This window comes from Podarcis filfolensis (assembly GCF_964270895.1).
Source record: "Podarcis filfolensis genome assembly, chromosome: 8".
Classification (NCBI taxonomy): domain Eukaryota; kingdom Metazoa; phylum Chordata; class Lepidosauria; order Squamata; family Lacertidae; genus Podarcis; species Podarcis filfolensis.
The window spans coordinates 58,462,952-58,489,674 of record NC_139611.1 but is presented as its reverse complement, the minus strand read 5'-3'; the positions used below and the strand labels follow the sequence as shown (position 1 = coordinate 58,489,674).

Sequence of the window (26,723 nt, the reverse complement as noted above, 5' to 3'; positions counted from 1 at the left end):
TTAGCTAAAGTGGTATCTCAGGTTAAGAACAGCTTCAGGTTAAGAAAGGACCTCCAGAATGAATTAAGTTCTTCACCCAAGGTACCACTGTATTCAGAGAGGTGCTGCCTCAGACAGTGGAGGCAGAAAATAGCCATCATGACTAGTAACCATGGATAGCCGTTATCATCAGGGGCGTACTTGGGGCCTGGTTGGGTTGGCCCCCACCAAGAGTGCAAGCCTAGGGGAGGAGCAAAAATCATGCCTCTCCACTCTGGCTCAGAGTGTCTAGGAGCTGCCCGCACATCTGCATCCTCTCCAGGTTGCCTGTCTGCTGCCCTGCCCTGCCCAGCAAGGCGCAAAGGCTGCTCTGGAAGCTCCTTGCCAAGGGCACAAGGGAGCCTAGGTATGCCTCTGTTTATCATCTGATGTCAGGGGCTGGACTGAAGGGGAAGGCTGGAAACTGCCCGCTCCTCTTCCTTTGCTTCCCTCAGAGAAGGCGAGAAATGGGAGGTTGCCCCCCCTTCTCCAATAGTTTCAAAAGAAGAGGGAGACAGGATTGAATTGCAGCAGAACCCGGAAGGATCTGAAACCTGAGGGACCAGAGATTCACAGAAGACTGGAAGAAACATACGAACTATTTGAAGAGCAACTGTAATTAACAAATTATGCTAGTAGGACTACAAGAAGTTTTGTAAGAAGAAACATATGAAATATTGCAAGGTAGAGGAATAATAGAGATATTAGATATGAGACTTAAATGTAATAGTGAAAGTAAATCTATATTAAGTGAATAGATTGGAAAATTTTCAGATGTGATTGATGGAAGTCAAAAAATGGTATACATAAAAGTATGTTTAATTACTGATGGAAATAATATGTTAAAAAACTTATAAAAATTTATTTTAAAAATATATTAATTGCAGCAGAACCTAGAGCTTCCAAGTTATGTTGGAATCTGGATTCTGGACAGGACGGAGTGCTTGAGGGTTTCCCACCGGCATCTGGTTGGCCACCATGAGAAGAGAATGCTGGACAAGAAAGCAGGTTCTTCTTGTGTTCTTGTGTCCATTGCCATAAGATGACTGGTGGTGAGAGTGGAAAAGGCTCACAGCAAACCTCTCCCTTCAACTCCCTTATTAACGCATAATTCACAGACAAAACACTTGGCTTAGTCAACCAGCCAGACTATTCAACCACCTACTAATATTGCTTTCAACCTAGATGTGGACTGACTCATGGGGAAGCAACAGGGAGACTTGTTATGGCATCTTAAAAGCTAACAGATTTATTGAGAAAGGAGATTGCATGGATGGATTAGAGCCCACTTTCTCAGATGCATGAAGTGTTGGCCTGAGTTGGCAGAGAGAGAAGGCGAGAGGGAGACATGGATGTAGAAAGGAGAGGGAGTAGATGGGAAAAAAGGCATCAGAAGACTCTTGATTTTTTCCTGCAACAGCCAACGTGGCAACCACCTCTAGAAGGTGGTAGCTCCCTCTGTTCCTCTTGTCACCACAGGGGACTTATCCACTCTTATATTTTGCCCTGTTCTTTCCAGGCCCACGTCTCTGCTTAAAAGCTTCATGTCCAGGCACTGGTTTTTGTTTTGTTTTCTTTTTGCCTCAGATATTTCCTCACAAAAACCCACTCTTCAATGCTCAGTTGGCGCAAACGTCAATTCAGGTTTTCCATGGACTGCCAGAGCAAAGAAAGGGCACTCGGACACAGAGCATTAAATCACAGACCATGCCTGGAAAGAGCAGAGGAAAGGTAAGTGTAGATAAGCCCTTCTTTATTTATCTGCTAGACATATGAGCTGTCATTTAGGACCATTGCTTCACAAAGTGGCATACACAACAGGAATGACACATAGACAAAGTAGGCACATCAACAATGTTTCCCCAACAGTGACCAGACTGATGCCACTCAGAAGCTCAAAGGCATCAGAGTGAGGGTGGTGTGTTTATGCCCAAATCATTGGCTAATTGGAAGTGCATGAATGTTCAGTCCTTAATCATGATGGCCAATTGCCCCTGAATAGAACTGTCCTCCATGAATTGATCTAGTCATTTTTCAAAGTCATCTGTGTTTTTGGTTATATTTGTATACATGCTTGGAGGGAAAGGGTGCCAGGGGGAGCTTTTCTTTGTGGATTTGGGGACAATAAGCATGCTGAAGGGTGAAGACTGTGGGTTGTATAGGTTGCACAGCAAGTATTAGACATAAACATGCACAATAAACCTATACAGAGCCCAATTAGACTAAGCAAGCCAGGCTACTGAGCACTTACAATTATTAGAAACTGACTGCTTCATCTGCTGTTGAGGGATTCCTTACAAACAACAGCAGATGAACATCTTCATAGCTCAAGCTGACTGGCTGACACATGACACTGTCCTGGGATCTCCTGATCTATGCTGGGTCCAACAGGGCTTCCAACTTGTGTGTGTGTGTGTCTGTGTGTGTGTGTGCACGTGCGCGCACTGCATCACGCTGTACAAGCTAACTGGTGCATTACTCATGCCCACATGAGACACATGTCACGAGTCTTAAGATGCTCTTATCATAAGGAATACTCATTGATAAGAAGAAGGTTCATTCCTAATCTCCTCAAGAGACAAAGTTCTTCCAGATATATTCCAATACAAGAGGCAACCTGTGGCTGAAACATTGTGTTTTGAGATTTCATGGCTGGCACCAAAAGCTGCAGCTCCCCAACCTCCCATCATTCTCTAATAAACTAAAAAAATGTTTGAATAACTTCATTATAAATTCATGCTTTCAACCTACTCCTCAGCTTTATTTTTTGATAAGCAATTTTCTTCTCTCAATATTTTATCAATAAATCATGGATTCTTCATTATTACCAGGTTCCTTCTGCATCTCCTCCCATCCCACTAGAGGGCTAATTGCTATTTTGGGGTGGGATTCAATCACATGCCAGCAAATTCTGGTTGCACAATTAAAATGCATTAGTACTCATGTGCAACAACCTCACTCTCTACCCTCCAAAAAAGAAGTGGTCTTTTTCCAACAAGGAAATATGCCATAGAGATATGCACTGGAAGGTATAGGATAACAACTGCTTGATGGAATGTTGTCTAACCTCTCCACAAACAAATCAGAATCAATGCACAATAAACAGCCAACATTCATATTATTTCATTCTCTTCTCTTACTGGTTCCTTCTTGCTTCAGAAGGCATGGCATCATCACACTTTTAAAAAACAAAAAAGCACCTTTCTCTGGACCTCCCACACTTTTGCTTCAGCTATTGTACTATTTCTCTTCTTTCATTCATTCTGAAAGTGCCCTGAAAGTCTAGACCCTTCCCATTCATTACCCATCTACTGTAATTCCCTTATTAGCAATTTCTAAACCTGTTTTTCTACCTCTACGTCATGGTACTGAGCCTGCTCTGTGCAAAACCTCCAATGAACTTCTGTGTCAAGGGTGGGGAAGGTTTTTCAGCCCAAGGGCTGCATTCCCTAATGAGCAACCTTTGGGACAGGGGGCACATGCCAGTGATGGGTAGGGCCAGAGCCAAAAGTGGGAGGAGCAATCAATGTGACTTTTACAGTAGACTGCATCCCAATCACACAGAAGTCATAAAATCACAGAACTGTAGACTTAGAAGGGAACCCCGAGGGTCTCAAACCAATGTCCCTGGGATTAAGAGACTTATGATTTACTGACTGAGCTAGGGGTTTGTACACAGATGCACACACACACCTCCAGCCAGACAAGCAAGCATCATCGTCACAGTTCAAGGGTGCATTCCAGCTGGAGTTCAATGGTCAGGACAAGGAGTCCTGGATGGCTGTATTTGGCCCCAGGCCTGATGTTCCCCATCCCCATCCTTTATGCTGAGAGGAGCTCATTTGTTCATACCCTCACTTATCTTCATTCAGCTTTTGATATGGCTGGTCTCATTCTTGTGTTCGTTTCCTTCCCAGGGTTTGGCATTGTCTCCCTTTCGTTTCACTCCTAGCATCCTTCCAAAGGTAGGTCTCCTCAGTTTCCTTCTCTCATTTCCTTCATTCTGTGTACTCTTCCTCTTGCCCATCTGATTTTGGCTTTTCGTCTGTTGGACTGATGAAATCCAGTTCTATCTTTCCTGTTCTCTCTTTCTCTCCCCCGCTTACTAATATTTCCAATTGTCTTGCAGCTAGTTCTGCTTGGATGTCAAGATTGTTATCTCAAACTCAATATGTAGAAGACAGGATTGATTATATATTCCCTCCCTCCCCCCAAAAAAATCCCCTCTTTCACCTTCTCTTTGACTCTCAAATAGCAGCATAACTCTTCAGTCTTCTCAGCAAGTTAAGGGCTTGGGTGTTATCTTTGATCTTTCTCAGTTCCCATTACTGATGTAGCTTAGGTCTGCCTGTTTGTAGTATTTCTAAAATTCATGCTCTCTTATCTTCTGATTCTACCAAAGCCTTTATTCAGACCCACATTCTATCTTCTGTTGATTATTCTAATGTTTTGCTTAACAGTCTTCCTGTCTCTTAACTCAGACCTATTATATCTATTCTTAACTCTTCTGCTCACTTAGTTGTAATTGATAGTAAACTCTGTAAAAAAACACCGTACTGTATTGTAATGTACTGAATGCTCCTCCCTCCAAAATAAAAACTCCCCATACAAAGCAAATTAGCATGTCTGGGGAAAGTGTTCTAGCATCTCTCAAAAAAAAAATAGGATAAAAAAAAGAGGGGGGAGCTCCCTCACCCATCCAGGTCATTGGATTGTGAACTCCTTTGCAATTGTGCTAAGCAAGCAAAACCTGCCCTAAAGGCTGCACAGGCACATATACCTTCCTGAAGTTTCATTTCTCCAATGGGAGATGCTGGAACAACCACAAAATTTCAGCCCTCCATGCACCATAACCCAGAAAATGGCCAAGATGGGAATTGCCACTTCACACACCATATACATTTAAAGCACACCCCATTCCCACCTCAGAATCCTGGGAACTGTATAGTTCTGTAGTGGGGAACTACAGTTCCCAGGTTTCCAGGGTGGGTGGGGGACATGCTTTAAATGTATGGCATTTTCTGCTTAACCCATGCTGTCTAGACACAGGTGCAGGTGGTTTTCACCTTGTTCCACTCCTTTCCCAAAGTAAATCCACTGTTTATGGAAAGATCAGAATAAATGGCAATCTGGGTGAGGTCTAAAGGCGGGGGCGGGGAGAGCAGTGGGACAAGAGAAAGTGTGGATAATCCCTAAATCTCTTAAAATGACCAGGTCAGAGAGTCAGAGGATACTCCTTGAAACCTAAGAAAACTTTCAGGTTTCCTCTTTGCTTTGAACTCACAACTTATAGACAGCTTTCCCCTTAGTCCTGCTCTCAGCCCACCAGACACTGAAGAAGATCCAGGATGTAAAGCATATTATTATTCCTGTTTCATGAATGTAGGGGAGGAAGTTAACAGACAGGCATAAGGCTCATAAGGCACCTGGCCAGTAATAATAACTATTGTTGTTGTTGTTATTGTTCTTTATTAAATTTGTATACCACTTTTCGTTTGTGGATCTCGGGGCAGTTCACAGCATAATCAGCCACATTCCTTTTATGCAGCCTGGTATGACTTTATTTCTTGTTTAAACCAGAAAGACAACGGACTAATGATACCACCACAGTACAGTTTTATTTGGAACATGTAAGACCCACATAATCTGCATAATAGCAGTAGGGCAACTGGGATCAAGTGGTCAAGATGGTCAGCATTTTTCCATAGCTAGTCTTGAAAATCACATCTTTTTTCCCCCCCATTAGCTGGGCAATCAGGCTGTGTGCTTGGCCAAGAGTGAGGAAATCTACCTTCAAGAGAAAGTATGAAAGGGGGCAATTATTTGCATTAAAAAATGCATATGTGCTAATTTATAGATATAGGCGCAAACTATAATTTCAAGAGAAACTCAATAATCTCACCATAAGGGGGAAGGCTGTGACCACCTGGGCCTGTGTGCCTGCTCGGTCTATGGTCCCAGTGGTCCTAACAGAACTCAACCTGCCCCTCCACAATGTCTCCTTGGGATTCATGACATCCTTCTCTAGTCTGATGTGAAAACAGCGAAAGGACTTCTACAGCCTATGCTCCAGCCTGGAGCAGATGCCCGAAGTTCAAGGAGGTCTGGGGCTGTATTTTAAAGCTGTATATTGTCTTAGAATATTCCATCTTGTCTATCCTTTTGTTTTTAAGAAGTTGTCTGCTACTTGGTTCTGGGCGTTGTAACTGAAAGCTGTTGGCCTTCTTTCAGAAGTTCTCAAAGATCTATTCCCAGACTGAGAACCTGTTAAGGAACTCTGCGTTCATTCACAGTACAAAATGTACAAGAATAGTTAGAAACAGCAGTTAAGGAAAGCAGCAACAGTGACTGAAATCAAGCACCAAAAGTTTTCCATTAGAGAGGGATATTTGCTTCAGCTAAAATGACAGCGCCTCTTTCTTGTGTGTTGCGTTCCCTGTGCTAGAACTGGGTGCAAACAAGATTTGGGTCGTTTCGTTTAGTGCACAGCCTGCCCCCAGCAGTAGCTCCTGGGGAATGCAAAGGTTAAAGGAAGAGAATATACACAATCACAAGGTTTGCCATGGATTAACACTAGTCACTCGCTAGTGCCAATCACTGTGGAAGCAAGACAGAGATACCTTCAAATTAAACATAGGTTTTCACCAAAGGAACCAAAGCCCCAAGAACCAAAGCCCCAGGAACCAAAGCAGGCAGTGTGATATGGGCAGTGTGACATGGGTTGCAGCAAAGCAGCAGCAAGGATTTACTCCACCAGTGCAGCCCTGAGTTCACCAAGTGTTCTGGCTCACATCAGCACCATCTAGGTAAGCTACAGTGGCACTGGTGTCAGGAGGGTATTGATGTTCCACCATCCCCCTAAGCTATGTAGGGTTCTGGCACTACCCACAGAATCCCCTGTAACATCTTATCACTCTGTGAAAGATGTACAGTCCTGAGCTGGGTATTTCTGAATTCCCTATCATACAAATGCTTTTTCCATCTCAAACACCAATTACCACCCACTCCCAAACTCCAAATACCATCCACTCCCAAACTCTCTAAACTGTCTCCCACCAGCATCCAAACTGGCCCTGTCTGCAGTCTGCAGTGGCAAACTGGTCAAGCAATGGTACCATCTGACTTTACCGTTTTTTGTACACCAGGCCCATCAAATGTACTGGAAGAGCCTTGTTTTCTTTTGATGTGTTTTAAAGCTCAGAAATACACTTCTATATAGTATAACAACATTATCTCATCATTGTGTTATGAGAGTGCCTTGCTAATCAAAAAGTCAAAAATAAATGGAGAGAAAGAAAGATATTGCTAAATTTAAAAAATCGTATAAATTGGTATCATTAATCCATCTGTTAGAATATTATGAACCTGTTAATAACGGAGAAAAGAAAAGTACAGTGGCACCTCAGGTTAAGAACTTAATTCGTTTCAGAGGTCCGTTCTTAACCTGAAACGGTTCTTAACCTGAGGTGCGCTTTCGCTAATGGGGCCTCCTATTGCCGCTGCACTGCTGGAGTGCGATTTCCGTTCTTATCCTGGGGCAAAGTTATTAACCTGGAGCAACCACTTCCTGGTTAGCGGAGTTTGTAACCCGAAGCATCTGTAACCTGAAGTGTCTGTAACCCGAGGTATCACTGTATATAAAAATAAGGAAGGAAGGAAGGAAGGAAGGAAGGAAGGAAGGAAGGAAGGAAGGAAGGAAGGAAGGAAGGAAGGAGTCGGGGGGGCACACCTTTAAATAAATTATTTTTTATATTTTTATTTTTAAATCTACAGAAACTCGAAAAAGAAAATAATAATAATACATATTAATTTGAAAGATGCATGAAAAGACCAGTCAAAGAAGAGCCCTATTTTAAAGCGGGCTGAGGAGTGTTGTCTGTCTTCACCGCGAATAAACTCTTTCCCTATTATCAGTATAGTATAGGCCAGCCTTCACCAACCGGGTGCCCTCAAGATGTTGGGCTACAACTCCCCCACAGAATTGTGTTGGCTGGGGCTGATGGGAGTGGCCATCCAACAACATCTGGAGGGCCCCAGGTTGGCAGAGGCTGGCGCTCCAAAGCCAAGGAAATGCATGGTTGTCTTTCTGCTGCCCCACCAAGGTGCCATGGAGGATGCCATGCATGTCGCATGCCAATGAACCCCCAAAGTCCTCCAAGTCTGAATGTTTGCCTACGAAACTGTGCCAGCTCCATTGTGCTATCGCTATGAATATCTAATGAATCCCTAATGACAAGGTCGTTAAATCAAAGTGTTAGCTCATCTTTCTCCCTTTTTTTCAGAGTTTTATTAGGTTGTTTACGTTACTAAACGAGATTAATTCTTGATTCCAAGGCTCTGGAGGGTGGGAAGTTCCATCAGTCACTGATGGAGAGGTAGGGCAAGGGCTGAATTAATCTCAAGGAATTTCTTTGCTCTAAGTTGAAAGGGGATCAGGGAAGAGGATCCCCCCAGGAGCCTCAAGATTCCCTAAATATCCCCTCTTATAAAAATTTGGGCACCGAAGGGGGGCTCATGGCAATAAATCTGCACACATACACACACACCAGAACCGTAACCTACTACACTGACTGTTTGTCATTAAGACTAATGCATAGGAGCATAAAATTAAATGTACAGCAACGTCGGCCAAAAGCTAAAGGCATCCATCAATTTTGGAAGGGTCCGCATAGGACTAGCTCTGGGAGCTTGTTTGGGAGCCCAGAACAAGGAAACTGCAGGTCCCCAACTCTTGTTTTCCACTGCAGATCAGGACTCCTGTGCCAAAAGGGTCTTATTAAATCAAACAACCCTGCCCTGAAGGGTTCCCATAGCCTCCTCTATTCCTTCTGCCTGGTGAATTGTAAAAACTCTGCCAGTCCGGAGGGTTGGGCAAAAAGGGACAGCCACCTTTTTGGATTATTGAGTGTAAAAAATAGTCAACATTCTTGGGCTATTGAAATATCTGATATTCCAAATAGCCACATTCCTTATCGTGTGTAACTATATTCCATATTCTTGGGCTATTGAAATAAACTTTAAAGCAGACCCTTAATCTTGCAATATATTGGGGTGATATATTTTATCACTTGCCTTATACCAAGTCAGATCATTTGTCCATGTAGCCCAGTATTGTCTGCACTGACTGGCAGCAGCTTTCCAGGGATCTCGCCTAGTATTTCCCAGAGATGCTGCCAGAGATTAAACCAATGAACTTCCAGATGCAGTATGTGGGCTCTGCTACTGGGCTCCCACACACCCTTATTTCTGAGCAGTGAGACCTTGTGTTTGGTTTCCTTTGAATGAAGGTCACCAGAGATGGTGGTGCTGATAAATGGCTTTATTTACACATATATGCAGGCTGAGCATAAGACAGAAAGGCTCACAGCATTAGCAGCAAGAGGTTCTCTTGTTTGGATCAGGAACTGGTGAAGTAGCAGGAAGCAGAGAGTAGGATGAAATCAGAACTTTCCCAACTTTTCATGCTGGTGACATACCTTTTAGACATGCATCGTTTCACAGCACAGTCATTCAGTTTTAATGGCAAACTGGAGATTAAACTAACCCTTTTCCAAGCCCCGGAGGAGCATGGGGAGCATTTGCGTGACACACCTGCACACTGCAGCCAACACACTAACGTGTCGCAACACACAGTTTGGAAAGCTCTGGGCTAAATGGTCACTTCTCCCAATGGAGAGGGTCAGAAAGTGGGTCGTAGCAGATAGCTCAGTGAAGGTGTTGACCCAGTGTGTAGTAGGGATGAAAAAGGCAAAATCCATGCTAGGGATCATTAAAATAAAATTGTTAATATCGCAATGCAGTTATGGTGTGGCTGCATTTGGAATACTGTGTATAGTTCTGGTCGCCTCCCCGCAGAAAGCAGGGTTCAGAAAGGGTGAGCAAAATTATCAAGGGGATAATTTCTTTTCTATGGAGAAAGGTTCCAGTGCTTGGGATTTTTAGAGAAAAGATGAGTAAGAGACGACATGATAGTTTGTAAATTTATGCATGCTATTGAGAAAGTGGACAGAGAAACAATTTTCTTTCTCCCTCTTAACGCTAGAGCTTGTGGCCATCCAATGAAGCTGAATTTCGGAAGATAAAAGGAAGGACTTCTTCATGAAGCACATAGCTGAACTCTGGCACTTGCTCCCACAGGAGGCAGTGGGGGCCACCAACTTGGATAGGGAAGAACAGCAAGGAAGACCTATTGCCCTCCTGTCCTCCTTGTGGGCTTCCCACATGGATATGGTCGGCCACTGTAGGAAATGAAATGCTGGACTAATCACTTTGTGGTTTGCTGTTGCTCTCCAAACCAATGTCAACTCAAAAACAAACCAGCCAGACATTTTCCTTCCGAGAGGCAGATCTGTTTTCTCCCAACCCAGGCTTTGCAGCTGGTTTCTTAACTACCTGTTGGCTGCCTGTTAGCTCAGGATCTGAAGGCAATAGGCCTTCCTTATTTATTATTATTATTAATAATTAATAATAATAAACTTTTATTTACCATATTTTTCACTCCATAAGACGCACTCTTTTCCTCTTGAAATCTAAGGGGAAATGCCTGTGCGTCTTATGGAGCGAATGTGTGGTCCCTGCGGCTTGGGGGGGGGGACCCGGGCTTCCGCCGCCAGCCCCACAAGCTCGGGCAGCAGCTCTGGGGTAGCCCGCGAAGCCTCCGCAGGGCAGCGGGGAGCCTTCATCCTGCTGCCCTAGGGAGGCTTCGCATGGCTATCCCTGGCTTTTTTTCTTGATTTCCCCTCCCAAAAAGTAGGTGTGCCTTATGGTCAGGTGCACCTTATGGAGCAAAAAATACGGTATATCCCACCCTCCACAGCTGAAGCAGGGCTCAGAGCGGCTAACAACACACTGTTCTCCCCCAGCAACTGGCATTCAGAGACATGCAGCCCCAATCCTTGAGAAAGCAATAGCCATCATCACTATGACTAGTAGCCAGTGATAGTCTTCTCCACTGTGATGGTGTCTAATTACCTTTTAAAGCTGTCTATAGTTGGTAGGTATCACCACGTCTTGTGCTGCGAGTGAATTCCACAGTTAAACAGTGTGCTGTGCTGTGTGAATAATTGCTTCCTTTCTGCATGTCCTGAATCTCTCATTGTTCAGGTACACTGGACATGAGTGGGCTGGAAGTTCCTTGAGGACATGGGCATCTTTTGGGTGGTCTGATGTGGGGTGGCAAATTTGCTGCCTTGTAGCAATGCCTGTTCTCTTTCTGCTCTGCATATATGTTTAAATGGAGTTGCTGATTGGCCTCCAGTGCTCTTTTTCAAAAGAAACTAAACCTGTGGATCTTAGCAGAGGAAGTAGACAACACACAATAAGCCACTACACATCACTCAGGCTTTCCCTGAGGGCTGATCCAGCTACGTGGATGTATTTATCTGATATCTACTGATTTGTGATGTCTTTAGGGAGCCAGTGTGGTGTAGTGGTTAAGAGCGGTAGACTCATAATCTGGTGAATCGGGTTCGCGTCTCCGCTCCTCCACATGCAGCTGCTGGGTGACTTTGAGCTAGTCACACTTCTCTGAAGTCTCTCAGCCTCACTCACCTCACAGAGTGTTTGTTGTGGGGGAGAAAGGGAAAAGGAGATTGTTAGCCGCTTGAGACTCCTTAGGGTAGTGATAAAGCAGGATATCAAATCCAAACTCCTCCTCCTCCTCCTCCTCCTCCTCCTCTTCTTCTTCTTCTTCTTCTTCTTCTTCTTTCTTCTTCTTCTGTTTTTGTTTTATGGGTGCAATTTTATTCGTGATTTTATAATGTTAATGCCATGATTTTTTTTCTGTACAGTGGTACCTCAGGTTACATACACTTCAGGTTACAGACTCTGCTAACCCAGAAATAGTACCTCGGGTTAAGAACTTTGCTTCAGGATGAGAACAGAAATTGTGCTCCGGTGGCGCGGCAGCAGCAGGAGGCCCCATTAGCTAAAGTGGTGCTTCAGGTTAAGAATAGTTTCAGGTTAAGAACGGACCTCCGGAACGAATTAAGTACTTAACCCGAGGTACCACTGTATAAAGATCTTTGAAGATAAAAATATATAAAATAAAAATACAGCTTGAGGCCAACTTATTATTATTATTATTATTATTATTATTATTATTATTATTTAGGTGACAGTTGGGATCACAGGAGCAGTGATGGGGAGGAGTGCTTCACCATTTCCATGCCTGGCATTTCTCCATTCCTAACAGCCCCCTCCCCAAAGTCTTTTCCTTTTCTGGAGGGGGAGACACACTGGCAACCCTACATGAAGGGGAGACAGAAAAGCTGCTTGGGGAACGTTTGGAGAAATAGGTGTCAAAAGGGTTGAGTTTCCCCCATCTTTTGCTACATCCATGATCCCAAACTCCCCTTCCTGGTGACGTTTTTCCTACTTAAATATTGGAAAGGGGGACTTTTCAGTTGCCGTCATGCACATTAGCATGTGATGTGCAGCCTGGCCCTCAAAGGCACAGGGATGTTTGTCACCCAGCAGCCTTGACAGCATCTGCGCCATTAGCGGAATTGTGTGCAAAGATGTGAGCCCCCACTGTGCAGAACATATGCACTTGGCTTCATTGTGTGACAGCTTGCACGATTGAGCCACTGTTTTCCCACCACCACACACACACATACATACATGCAGCTCTGACTAAAACAGGCACAAAAATTTTAGGACACAAGCTTACAGCAGCAAATAGGTGGGGTTCACTTTAGGAGGTAATAATCTGCAGATATTCATCATGCCCCCCTCATTGCCAGTCCCTCCTGGCATCATCATTTCAAACCCCTTTGAAATCCACCCAGCCCTCCCTAGCCCTGTGATTGCAGTGCTGACCTGATGGAGACCCACAGGTCTGGATCAGAGGAAAGGCCTGGCTGGGGGAAGGCACAGCCAAAGCACCTGGCTGAGCTTTAGCCTCGCCTCTTCCCCTTTCCCGGCACTCCGCTTCTAATGGGTTTCTAAAAGCTCTGGCGGAGCATCCCTTTGGTGCCTTCTTAACCCCTTGCTAATTTTCGTTTGTGGCGCTTTCCATAACGAACGGCTCGCAATCATATGGTCTAATGTTGTTCTGGAAGAAGGACCTAATTAAAAAGGGAAATGAGGATGACATTGTAAAATGTTCAATTAAGTTTATCTCATTACGGTGAATATTAGAGAGGAGCCGGGCCTTTTCATATTTTATACCAATTTTTCCTCTCTCTGAGCTTGCATTTAAAGAGCAGGGGTTTAATTGCAACCTGTTCCTTAGAATGAGGAGGGGGGAAGGGGGAGAAGGAGGGGGAGAGATATTTTGTTAAACATGCACCTTATTAATGTTCACGGCTGCTAGTTTGACTAATGGGAAATTCCAGTCCTGTTAGCACAGCGTGGTTCCCTTCTGAAAGCTTTAATGATGCAAGCACAACAATAGCATTTGATGCCTTCCTCTGTTTCATCTGCCTTGCCTTTCCACCTCACCCACAGCTGACCTCTGTGGGTGCTTAAGCTGAGGTTTGGAGCAAGACCAGAACCTTTTAACCCCTTCTTGCTTTGCTACCCATGACCTTTGGCCATCAACTGGTGGGTTGAGACCCCCTGGCGGGCTGTAGTTAAGAATGGGCTAATCTGTCCATTTCATTTTCTCTCAGCTTCTCATTTTTCCAACTTAAATTCAGTTCGCCACATTTCTGGATCGGGATGAGTTTCTGGTGCCCACCTGGACCATGCTCTCAAATGCTCATAACTGGCTTCCATGATTCAATTCCCAGTGGTCTATTTCCACCAGACATCTTTGGGGCTGGGTGATCAGCACTCATTTCAAACTGTTTCTCCTTCACAGATGTGGCAATAGTGGACCGGGACAGTTACAGGTAGCCAAGCAGCAGGAAACTTGGCAATAGCAATAATCGCCCAAAGGTGCTTCTGCCAGCAGGGCCGTCTTTAGCAGATGCGGCACCGGGGTGCAAATATCCTCCCAGTGCCCCAAAATTACTATGGATAGTGGGGGGGGCTGCGGACTGCCAGCCATATGGTTGGCGGCGTGAAGCTTCCATCCTAAGCCTCTGAAGGGATCACTCTCCTCCTGTGGAGGCTTGGGAGGCAAGCTGCACACCCGCCAGTCATATGGTTGGCGGGGCACAGCTTGCGGGCGTGCAGGGAAAGGGGAGGCCACCAGCAAAGCCACGCAGCTCCCCCACTTGCTGGGGTGCCCCTGAGAGGCTGGCGCCCTGGCACGATGCACCACTAAGCCCTATGGGAAAGACGGCTCTGTCTGCCAGTAATGTAGACCACCAAAGAAAATACCCTGTGTTGCAAAACAGAACACTCTGAACAACAACAAGCAACATGGCGGTTAATAATAAACTGACAATATTTTTATAATACTGTACTGTATCAAAATTCATAAACAGAAGACATATAATATGTGCATGGAGTCACAAATTAGTAAGAATCAAATAAATATTCCATGAATCGGAATGGTAGGAGTGGTAAGTCACTGTCAAAGATCACTGAAATGGAGGCAAAATGCCTTTCCAACGTAGTCCAGGCAGTCAAAGAGCATCAATAGAACCTTCACAATGAGTTGGGATGGCTTGGAATCTCATCTTCATAGCAACCATGTAAGCACACATGGCCCTGTAATCAAGAGCAACAGCTTCTGCCACATTTTCAATCAATATACCTAAGAGAGCATTCAAGGCCCAGTGGTGGAAGAGTTGCCTGCTGTTTTACTGGTTCTGCTCCTGTACCTTTCCTAACAGCCTGAGGATGAAACAGCAAAGAGTTTCCCACTTTAAATTTCTGATAACTATCTGCATGCCAAGCTGTTTTAAAGGCACATGAACCAGGCAAGGCAGGGGGTGGAAAGTTGGCAACCGTACATAGTGCCACCTTTTTTATCCAAATTGCCAGAGGGTAACGGAGTGGGATCTAAAATATTGGCGCACTCAGAAATTGGATAAAGAAATAAAGGGTTGCTCACAGAGACATCAAAGTACATGCCAGAACATTTGGATAAACAGAGTTGTTGTGTATTAGAGAGAGGGGGGGGAGGTGTTCTTCTACTTAGCAGTGTTTACCAAGCAAAATGCATCCCACCAGCCATTACTGGTGATTCTAAAAATATTATGTTAGTGCTTGAAATTTACTAAGTGCTGCTCACAGATTAAAAACAAGAAAATTTCTGCCTGCAAACCTACAATCTGAAAAGCATTACATAAAAAGAAAAGAAAACATATTGAAGAGGGAAGCAGAAAAACTCATGAGCCAGTCTTACAAACGCAGAGTTCCTAGCAGCCTGCTTTCCTCTCCAATGATTTTGCACCAGCAACAGGAGGAGGAGGTTTGTGAAACTCTTGATAAGGATGACATGTTTGATTGATGGGTTGCTGTCAGCCCCGCAGGTCACAAGTTAGGCAGGGCCTTCTTTCTAAAGACAGAGGCACTGGGGCTCAGGCTGGCCTGCAAGTTGCAACCTCAAACTGAGAAACCCTTCCCTTCTAATCCCAGATGCCTGGAATTTGACGCTGAGTGCAGGGTTCTGCATCAAAGGCATTCTGTACATGAACAGAAGGCTCCTCTTCATATTGTCATCTCACACTATGACATGTATGACTTCACGGCCAAGGACAGTGGCCACTCACACACTGCCAAAAACAAGGACAAAAGGAAACATGAATTTTCATTAAAAGTGTGTGTGTGCCTGCGTATGTGTTTAGAAACAAATTTAGAAATAATTGCCATAATGTAAATAGCAGTGAAGAATGTAACCAGGTGCCCTCTGTGCCCAGCCAAATCAATCTGCTGCCCACGGGCTTAGGAACTGCAAGAAGGATATCTTGATGACTGGGCAAATGATATGAAATGTGCCCCTAAGCCATGTTAAAAATCAACAATTGTAGTAAAATAATAGACACTGGCAAATTCATTTTGTTTTATTATAAGGGCTTTAGCACCTTTGTGCACAGCAGATGTATTTGCCCCATTGCCGTATCCTTGGCCTCAGGCATTTTTAATATTTGTTCTGTCTTGTTTTAATTTGTTCATGATTTCGTCTGCTAAAGCGCTTCTTGTTTTCTGTTTTGTTTCAATGAACTCTACAAAACTTTCCTCACTCAAAATGTTTCCAGTATCAGAATGGACCTGCCTGATAATCTGGCACATTTGCCTACAGTGAGAAACATGTGGAGTACAATCAAATGGTAAGGAATAATACTTTGCCTTTTTTTATCCTAGAAATTACCTCAATACGAATGCTTTCCTCCAATAATTCAAGGAATTCCTTATATATGTTATGTGATCAATAGTTTACAGTCCTCTTTTTATGACTTCACTAATGGCTGTTGACTTCATTATCATAATGGCTAATCAATTCAATGAGATTTAGAAAAATTCCTGTGCTAGGACCGCTAGCAGTTGCTGTAGTGCCTTGAAGAACAAAATTATTTTTTTGCACAAAGCAGGTTAATATCCAACATAACCTTCAAAATATGTTCCCATTTCTCTTTGTGTCTGAATTGCTTTTTGTAGAGAATCATCCCTAAGTCCACCATTTTTAAGCTATTCCATTTTAATTATGCATCACATTCCAATGTGTTTCTATGACCAACAATTATAAATAATGTTATTCAAATGCTCCCAATCACTGAAACGCTTCCATTTACTGCAAATATTTGAATAGGTTTCAGGTGTGTTTGCCACAAACAAAAACACAAGGAATGCAAAATAATATCTTAGACCTTTTTCAGATATACCAGCTTCTTACAATCAACTGCTTTGCTGTTAGAATTTTTTTTTTTGGGGGGGGGGGGAATACTAGAAACACTGTGTTTGAAAGACTTCAAAAGAGGATGAGACAAATTCATGGGCAATAAATGGTTACTAACGATGAAGGCTATCTTCTCCCTCCACTGTCGGAGGCAGTGTGCTTCTGAATATTAATTGCTGGAAATCCCAAATGGGGACAGTATTGTTGCCCTCAAGTCCTACTTGTGGGCTTTCTATTAGGATTTGGTTGGTCACCACCAGATGAACTAGATGAGCCTTTGACCTGATCCAGTGACAGTTGGCTTCTCATATTCCACTGCAACTTTCTTGATAAGTAGAGTTCAGCTAGTTAATTTTAGAAAACAATTCCCCAAATGTCTCTGGACCCCTAAAGACTGGTGGTGTTTTTGTGGGTTTATTTTGCTGGTTTGGGGGGGTACATTCACAACCTGTTTGCAAGCATGTCAGAGGCATCTGGCTGGCTACACTTCTGGACTAGAGGGATCATTGGAGTCTTTGGTTGTTGAGTAGAAATTTGGATTCTGGCCCACTTCAGGTTGGGATTTCCCTGAAAGTCATCCATGTGACTATCCTCCCCACCCAGTATTCAGGGAAAATGATGAATGCTCAGGGTGAGGTTTTAATTCATTTTAAAAGGAAAACAAAAATTGCATGGTGAGAAAGCACTGGCTGCAACAGTTGGCTGAGCAAATGACACAAAATCCTTTGTGTAAACACTTTTCTTCCCCCATTTTTCCTCCTCTTTCCTGGTTACTACTGTAAATTAGAGCCTGTGTGAAGAAAACAACATCTGTTTGGTCTCCTCAGATATGCAGCTTGTAGGAATGGAAAGGGGGAAACACCAAACAGCCATGTTGCTCCTATTTCTCCTAAGGACTTTTCTCATTGCTCAAGTTCTTGGATGCCCTGTGCCCTATTACTCCATCCTCCACTCCATCTTTGACAGCCATGAAAGTTCTCCTTCACCTCACAGTTGTTTGAGGCCTAGTTAGGGGAGTGGGCTGAGGAGAAGAAGAGGCAGTTTCTATTTCTGGCAGTTCTCCCAGTCTCCCCTCATTATCTGTGGTGCTTAAAGAGCCCCCAAAGCCATTGCGCTTTTTATTACTTGTAAAATGTGGGATATAAAATCTAAATACCATTTAAAACAGGAGACTTTACTGACAGGATAAAAATTTATGAGGAGTCACACACATAAAATGTGACGCTAGCTGTAGTGGTGGCACACACACATTCAGGGTTCTTGACCTCCCTCAGATATTAATTATCTTCTTTCTCTCCACCCCTTAAACTTGTCATTTTAGCCAAACTAATTGCTGGAGAAGGTTGTCGGTTATATGGAGAAGGTCAGATTTGACCCAAAAACATGAATGTGTGATTTGTAGTGCCTATGATGTCAATGGTCAATGAATCTGAGCTCAGAAATTTCTCTTCAGTGACTGTTGCTATGAAATGTTCACTAGATATTCAAATATTTGTCAAAATATGAACCAAATGTGAAATTTTGGTGTGGCATTTGATATTCAGTTCTGGTATTTGATAGTACACTATTTGGAAAAAAATTAATAGTGGTAGTCTTTATATAACTAGTAATATTACAGAGCAACATAAGGCAGGTTCTTCTCCAAGAAGTTCCCAAGCTAAGTTTTGAAAGTGGAGGTGAAGATGGGAAGAGGCACATGGAGGAACATGTGCAAATACTGTTACAATCCAGCCTTTGCCAACTTTGGCATACAGCTTTGGGCTGGCAAGGACTGATGGGAGTTAAACTCCAAAACATCTGGAGGGCACCAGGTTAGCAAAGGCTGAATTTCACAAATTCAGGCTTTAAACATGCTCAGGTTAATTTTCCATAAAGGTTGAGAATCAGCTGCATTTGTTTATTTCACTTATACTATAAATCTTACGACACTTCTAAACAGCTTTTGTTATAAAGCAACACTCAAAATAATAAATGGACTTTTCCAGACTGATAAAAAAGACTGATATAACAGCAGTAAAAAAAGGCGTAAACAACATTAAAGGCAGGAATTAAAATAAAAGCACATGGAAATAAATCGTTTGTTTATGCAATCTCTTAAATAGGCTTTTTTATTTCAAAATGTGCCTCAGCTTCCTTCAGACAAAACTTGATAGCAACTCTGGGATGTTGGCAGGTGGCTGTTGCCCTCTTGTTTTGCTTGGGGAATTACCAGAGTCACCTGACTGGTCACCTTGGAAACATAATGCTGGGCTGGGCCTGATCCAGCTTCAGGGCTTATATTTCAAATCCCACTACGAACAGCCCTGGTCTTCTCTACACTCTTGGCGCTTCCCTTGAAATCCCTTGGACATTCTCACCAAATTTCGTTTCATGTTTTTGCTCTAGGCAAAATTCAGTGTCATGCTCCAGCACAATCAAACAAATAGGCTAAGGGCCGCCAACTGCCTTTTGAATAATATTAGCTTAAAAGAACTGCATTTTAGGAGGTGGTAAAGTGCAGCTCAAATTCCCCACTGGGTAAAAATGTGAACATCTCATCTTCAGAATTGAAAAACAGAATGATAATTGCCTAAATGCTGCCAATCTTGGGGGTCTGGTAGCTGAACTTTCGCATTTCAGTGAGTGCTTGTATTATGAATGTTACTTGGATGACTGAAATGTTAATGCGTTAAAATGGTTTATCGGAGAGAGTTAGTATTAAAGAGCAAACTTAATTTCAGTATGATCAGAGGCTCCAGAGTGGTGTCCCTAAACTCTTTAAAGGCTTTCATTTAAAAAGTGATTTATGATATAAAACTTAGTTTTATGGGTTATTTTTAATCTGGCCTTCTTAAGATGCTTGAAAGTCAACTGTTGCCTTCCAAAAGCATTGACGTTTACATTTGCACTGTCAATAATCGAAATTAAAAACAGTAGGAGGAGATGCAAAACAGAAAAAATAATGAGAATAGTAATAATCATAATATAATAGTAATAAAGTACATAGGATAATATTTCATTTTGTGTGCGCACCTTTTATATTTGCTTATATTAACAGAATATTCCAACAGTATAAGAGAAATCAGTTTAGGATCACATCTAATAAAATGTGTGATTCTTTTCTCCATTTACTTTCAACTTCTCCCCTCCCCCCAAAGTGCTGGTGCAACACTAGGATATCTGAACCATATTAAGATATGATAGTGTTTATCTGAGCATTTTTTAAAAAGAAAGAAAATAAATGAAAAGCAGTAAGAGGCGCACATATGAAGAAAAACCATAGTTCCAACAACATAAAAGTGTTAGTATCAAGCTACTCTTAGAAATAGTAACAGGGATCTGGAGTGTGAATGCTGCTTGAAACACAAAGATGCACATGTCTTCAAAACTATCTCTGGATTGTTTTCACTGCCCATATTCCTGTTACAATGAGACCCCTTTCACCTTGAGGATCGTCTGCCTTGAAGCAGCATCACCTCCGACTGCACTTGAGAGTCCAGCCTGAGGCTTCAAGCTGTCACAATGAGGCAGGGTTAAGGCGGCGATGTTCTAGAGAAGTCAGTCCACTGACAGGCAGTTGTGGCCTTGCAGACGCATCATATCAGTACTGGAGCTGCTTGACAGATGAGTCCTGTGGTGGTGGCGGCTGACTGTTGGCAAATGGGTGACAGATGGACTTGTCAGTGTCAAGGTGTCACCTGCGTCTTGTGAGGGATCTATGTGGCTGCCAGGCTAGGAAAACAAGCAGGTATCCCCACATCCTACAGACAACAACACGCAGAGGCATCTATCCCTGACAAATCAAGAGGAGGAGGAGGAGGAGGTGGAAGATCATTTTATACAGAGGAAATCATTTTCCATTGTGCTAGCAGCTAGTTTATAATCCAGTAGAAAGATAGATTATGAATCCAGCAGAGGCCAGCTATCAGCTCTGTTCTAGCACCGGACATCATCAGACTGGACATCATCATTTGGGAAGAGTAATGGAGGAAGATTATACTATGGTCAGTCACCACAGAGGGAGAAATATCTCTCTCAGTACTGGAACTCAGGCTCACCCAATGAAACTGACCAGCAGTGGGCTAATTCAGGACCAAGGAAATACATCACACAATGTGTAATTGGTTTATGGGGTTCACTGCCACAAGATGTGGTGCTGGTGGTGGCCATTAGTTCTGGTGACTTTAAAAAAGGACTGGAGAAATTCATGGAGCAGAATAGGTCTGTCAGCATCCCAGACAGACCCTGTTTCTGACCCCTTCTCTTCAGCACCCACATGTACATGGAAAAGGAGACCGTGGAAGACTCACGGGAAGCAGAGAGGCTTTGGTTTAGGCTCCATTGGACCTAAGAGGACAGTGTCCTGGGCTGCTAGAAACCATGAGCAATATACCACACAATGAGCTTATCTACACTGACTGAAAGTGGCTCCCTGGGATTTCAGGCAAAAGGCTCTCCCAGGGTCAGGGATGATAATAGTGGGGATTCATGAAGGGGGCTGGAGCAGCAGCAGTAATCTCACAGTGGTGGCAGCATTGCATTCACAGGGATGGGGCACAGTGAGGTGCACTCCCCACTGCAGCACTGAAAAGTTGTGGCAATGTTGGGGATGGTGAGATCACCGATCCAGAGATCCCCTGACCTTCCCAGAGAATACAGGACCGCAGCTGATGGATAACAGTGACCTGCTGGAAAATGTAGTTTTCTAGGGCACCTGAATCCTTACCAGCACCACCAGCACCACCCCAGAGTCTTGTCCCTGATGTACTGCTGAACCCAGGATAGGGATAGGAAACTTCAGGAATGTGTAATTTTTAGGATGCTTGAACTAAATCCTCCAAGTGTGGAGGGTGCTGTCACTGCAAAACTCAAGGCACTAAGGAGGAGAGGGACAGCTCAATTTAAATTCTGAGCCAAAAACTCTGGGAGTTACATGCCACTCAATCAGAAATGCGGTCAAGCACTGTGAGCCTGAAAAGAACATATTCTGAGTTGGCCAAGTTCAAATCTGAGCTGGTGGTTGTGAATTTCAGCAACATCAATACAGGTAAATACCTCCAGAAGAAAATATTTTTACCTATTGAAAACTAGGTGAGGCCGCGGACCCTGCCTGCGCAACGTTTAGTATTTATGTGGACAGAATATTTCTTGCTGGAGGAGCATTCAGCCTTGTGAGTAAACTGAAGTCGTGCAGTTCAAACAGAGGGTGGCCATCTCAGTGAAAGCTTGGGCTACATCCCCCCACCCACATGGTTTCTGGCAGCCTTGAGTACTGTGCCTGTGCCATTAAGGCAGGGGTGGAGAACCTCAGACCCAGGGGCTGAATGTAGTGCCGCTCCAAGACTCTCTGCTTTGACCTTGGAAACCTTTATCAGGCTACACCCTTTCCCCTCAAGTTCCACACCTGCTTTTGCACAGCTGGAATATGCCTTACAAACCGTAGTGCTGTTTGGGTCACATCCGTCTTGGATGGATGGATTTCTTACACCTTTCTTACGTGTCATTCCCATGCATGCCTGCTTTAAGGCCTAATTGAAACTCCCCATAGGATTCTTCCACATCCCTGCTGCCATGCATTGGAAATGGGTGGGGAGATGGAAGAGGGGGCAGGGCAGCAATGGGGAGGACATTCAAGAATCGCAACAGGTGGAGCCTATTATGAGTTAAGCCCAAACATCAGGGGAGTTGGTAATGGGCTTGTGGTGAAGAGGAGCTGAACCAGGGAAGTTAAGTTTCTGCCACACTTCAACCGTGTCATGACAACTCTCGTCATCAGGCAAACAGAATTGGCAGGTTTTTTATTGTCATTTTTTAAACTGTTGACTGGAAGCAAAAGTGGGATGTGCTGTGATCCTTCTTTCAAATTCCCTTCAACTCTGTTTGAGGGGGAAAGCCTATCTCCATTCTGTAAAAATAAAGCTCAGCTAGAAAAGGAAGCATTCAGCAATCTTGGACCTCATCAAGGTACAGAAGTCATTGTGCAAAGTATTTTGATCCCTAGAAGTACAGAGATCCATGTAACTATGGAGCCATCCATGTCGGGTCACGTTCAAGTCATGGCTACCCTTTTTTGTGCATCTTTAGAGAAGCTGGAGAATGTCAACAAACACGACCATGTCCCTAGCTGTCATCTCCTTCTCAAGATCAAATTCCAAAACACGTTGTTCTCTGATGGCAGGGAACATGAATGAGTTTTCTCGCCAAAAGAAGTTAATTAAGGTGTTGCTGTTTGTACTCTACACGACAGAGTGCCTGAGAAGCAGTAATTATATAAAGTGCCTTTGCAGCCCATTTGGAAACATGTAAATAATGCAGGAGGTCTTTCAAAATACCGTCACCCATAACAATAATAATACTAAATGGTATGTAAAGAAACAAGCAGGCAATTTGAAACGGAAATGTTGAAGGAAACTCTGTGTCCACAAACTTCCTACAATCAGACATAATAAATTTTTGGCCTTGCGTGGCATTTTTGAAATGCAAGAACAATCTCTCCCAAGACACATAGTACTAGAAGAAACATGATATTGTTGCAAGCCACCCCAATCTCTGAGAGGTCTGAGATTCCAGGGGTTCCAGGCACTCACCCAGGGAAGCCCATGGTGAGATACAAAGTGTGTCTCTGCACAGAAGTGCAGAATGCGAACTCTAGATGCAAATACACAAATACACACACATTGATATCATTGTTGGCATCCATCTGTCTCGAGACAATGGAGTGCACCTCAGGGGGTGAAGTCAAACCACTGGAGAATGACAGCACCTGCTGTGACTGCAGAGACTGATAACTCATAACTACTGCCTCCGGCGTTGTTTTTGCTGCGTTAGCAGCACCAAAGCGACCTCTCTGGGGCTCAAGCCTGGGCAATGTGTATGGAGGTCCTGGGCTGCCCAGACGACAAGACCTCCTCTCAGCATCGCTGATGTGGTCCAAAGAAAAGCAGACCAAAGCATTTGGCACCAGCTTGGCCACAGGAGATGCCAGAAGGAGGCATGCAAGACGCCATGCAACTGTCTTAAGGACTCCAGATTTGTATAGTGTTTATTTCCTAGACTTTTCTTCTCCTGAAGATGTCCCACAAGGCAGTGGGTATGGATTTTTCCTTGGGATTTACTCCCAAAGCCTTTATCATGAATGAATATAGCCACAGCAGGTTTAGGTTCAGAGTTTTCCTTTTCCTAGATGGGCTACCTTCCCAGGTTGATGAGCCCCATCTGCCCCTCACTTCCCTCTACAACTATGCCAGAAGGAACATGGCGTGTCCCCCACCAGCGGTACTACCCCTCCATTAACACTCCATAAATCCCATGCACATCATACCGTGAGCATTTTTACTGTGTATTTTAATGTTGAGGAGAAAATTGATCAGCAACACAGCTGGCAAAGTTACAGGTATTTTGCTCCTCATGATTACATTCAGTTCTAATGGCAGGACTTAATGTGTGCATCAAAACATGAAGTTTTAATTAAAATAGAGTGCCTCTGAGCATTTGCAGAGAACCATTTCATGGAGAACCTCAGGGAAACCAAGTTTGTTGTTTTTTACCAGCTTCCTACCTTTGTACTTTCAGATGTTTTTCCTCTTCAAATAAAACAGCATATTTAAAAGGTAGTAATTACTTTGCAGTTACTCAGAACGAGTCTTTGTAATTTCCTTACTGTTGTCTTCTAGGCATTTGGAGGTACCTCAGTTTCTCCTATAAAATGAAAGCATCTGTTTATCAGAATGTATTTTTTAAAGAATAGAGAAGTGTAGAACATTCAAATCTGGAGGTCAAATTAACTTGGAATTTTACAAGAAAAGAAAATGGCTCCCTATGCCATGGGCAGACTAGATTCATACTTGGGTTAATTACAAGGTTCTAAATGTAAATGTCCATTTTATAACCATAACTTAGGGCATAGAGGTACGCAGCTAACCTACTTTGCTCTCAGGAAAATGCTGACAGATAATAAAAAAGAAGAAACAAAAAATGTACCCTGTAATAGCAGAATCTCTTAAGTGCAGTCCCACTCTTAGGGGGTTTTTCGGCGGGGGAATTGAGCCACAAAGACAGCAAGGGACAGGTTTTTAAAAAGCCAGTCAGAGAAGATATGGTTTTTCTAAGATTAACTTTTTCTGTCCTACATGATAACAAATGCTGATTTTAATCACTCTAAATACCGAGGCGTTAGTTAACGAAGAAAGTCAGGATTTTAAATGTCACCCTGAGACTAGTCTGCCCAAAAAATAACTCCGTCGCTAGATGCATTCCAGCCTGCCAAACTGACCCAGTCAGGTGAGAAACAAGAGCTAGTAGCCACCAGCCATCAATGCTTATGTAAGCATCAGTAATCTCTTTAACTGGAGAAAAGCCTAGAGGATATGCCTACCCCTTGCTTGACAGCTATAAAAAATACTATCCCTCTGTGTTTTGTTTGTTGGGATCTCTTAAGTGCTGAACCAAAAAGCCTTTGGCGGGGGGGGGGGGGAGCATTGAGGCCAGGAAACTGGAACAGAACATCCTGATGCTGCTTCAGATGGAGCTGCGTACGCAGAGCAAACAGCCTGGAGCAGGAGGCTGGGCAGAGCAACTACTGTACGACAAGCACCCGTGAAATCCACTCTGGGGATTTCCAAGTTCCATCACCAGCTCCGCATGTTCCAAGCCGACATGGAGATCAGGGTTTTCAATGAATGTTTGATGTGTTGTGTGTGAAATAAATACCTTTGATCCACAAGAAGCTACAAAAGCAAATTACACACCGAAAATCGCATTAACAAAAAGAGCAACATAATCTGGCCTTGCCCTCTCACAGGTGGGTGCTAAGCCGTCCCATTTGTCAGCATCTGTAAACTGTCCCCATCAGCTCAGGTCCCCCCTCACCACTTCTGCCCCCATGCAATGTGAAGTGTAGGTGGGTTTCCATAAGGCAAGACACAGTGATAACAGCAAGAACCTTTATTGCACTAACAGAACTGGACAGCAGGGGCAAAGCAACTGCTTATATACATTTCTGAAGGCCTGGGCCACTCCCACTCCCAACGTGATTGGCTGCCTAAACTTCCAAGCTGCGAATCGTAAGGGCCAATGGCAGAGGCCCAAATCCTGAAATGGTCTGTGATTTGGATATCATGTATCAAAAACACTGGGGCTCAGAATCTTTAGTCCAGACTCAAGCTCAGGCAAACACAGACCACTGAATACATAACACAATACACTCCCACCTACCACCATTCCACCAGTGTCCCTGATGCCCAGCCCCCCACACATTCAGCTAGCCAGTGGGGTGCCTGCAGGTGCACAAGTGCCCACAGAGGCCTTCTCTGGCACCTGCAGCAGCACTTTGTCCCACAATCCTCTCTACCTGCTATGTAGGCTGAGATATGTACTTGGTTTCAGCATGTGTGTGTGTGTGTGTGTTGTGTCCACAACAGCCTCTCCAGTTTGCAAATGGGACCAAAATGGTTGGTGACCACTGGAAAATTGGACCATTGTGAAAATTCGACATGTAAGAATTTGGGGAGGCAATGGCCAGAGACAGTGCTCTTTTCTTTCTAGGGAAAAAGGTGCTGGAACTCACCGCCTCAGTCACCAACCCAAACGATGGGACCGCCCTCTTGAAACCAAAACCACGGTAAGCTTGCTGCTCACCACTTGCCCCCACCCACCCACTTAGGCCACTTCAGCCACCATCCTGTGCACCTCACCAGTCAGGGACTTCCTTTGCTTGCTGAGAAACTTCATGGACAAAGCAGTGCAAAAAAAGGTGTGAGAACTGTGCTGTGGCATGTTCTGGCAGAAAAAGGCCCTATCCGCAGAGACCAGGGTTCAAATCCCCACTCAGCCACGAAGCTCACTGGGCTACCTTGGGCCACTTACTCTCTTTCAGCCTAATCTACTTGCAGGGTCATTATGTGGGTAAAATGAGGATGTTGATAACACCTTGGAGAAGAGGTAGGACACCATGAAATAGTTGCTTTTTGTTAGTCCTGTGGAAGAAAAGGAATAA

At 43.8% G+C, this 26,723-nt stretch overlaps 1 long non-coding RNA gene across 1 annotated transcript; it reads left to right on the top strand.

Moving 5' to 3' along the window:
- Nucleotides 1-14,393: 14,393 nt before the first annotated feature.
- Nucleotides 14,394-26,348, top strand: LOC310767895. Its single transcript, XR_014551105.1, has 3 exons — nucleotides 14,394-14,831; nucleotides 16,113-16,184; nucleotides 26,273-26,348. It is a non-coding gene; the product is annotated as an uncharacterized lncRNA (long non-coding RNA).
- Nucleotides 26,349-26,723: the final 375 nt, after the last annotated feature.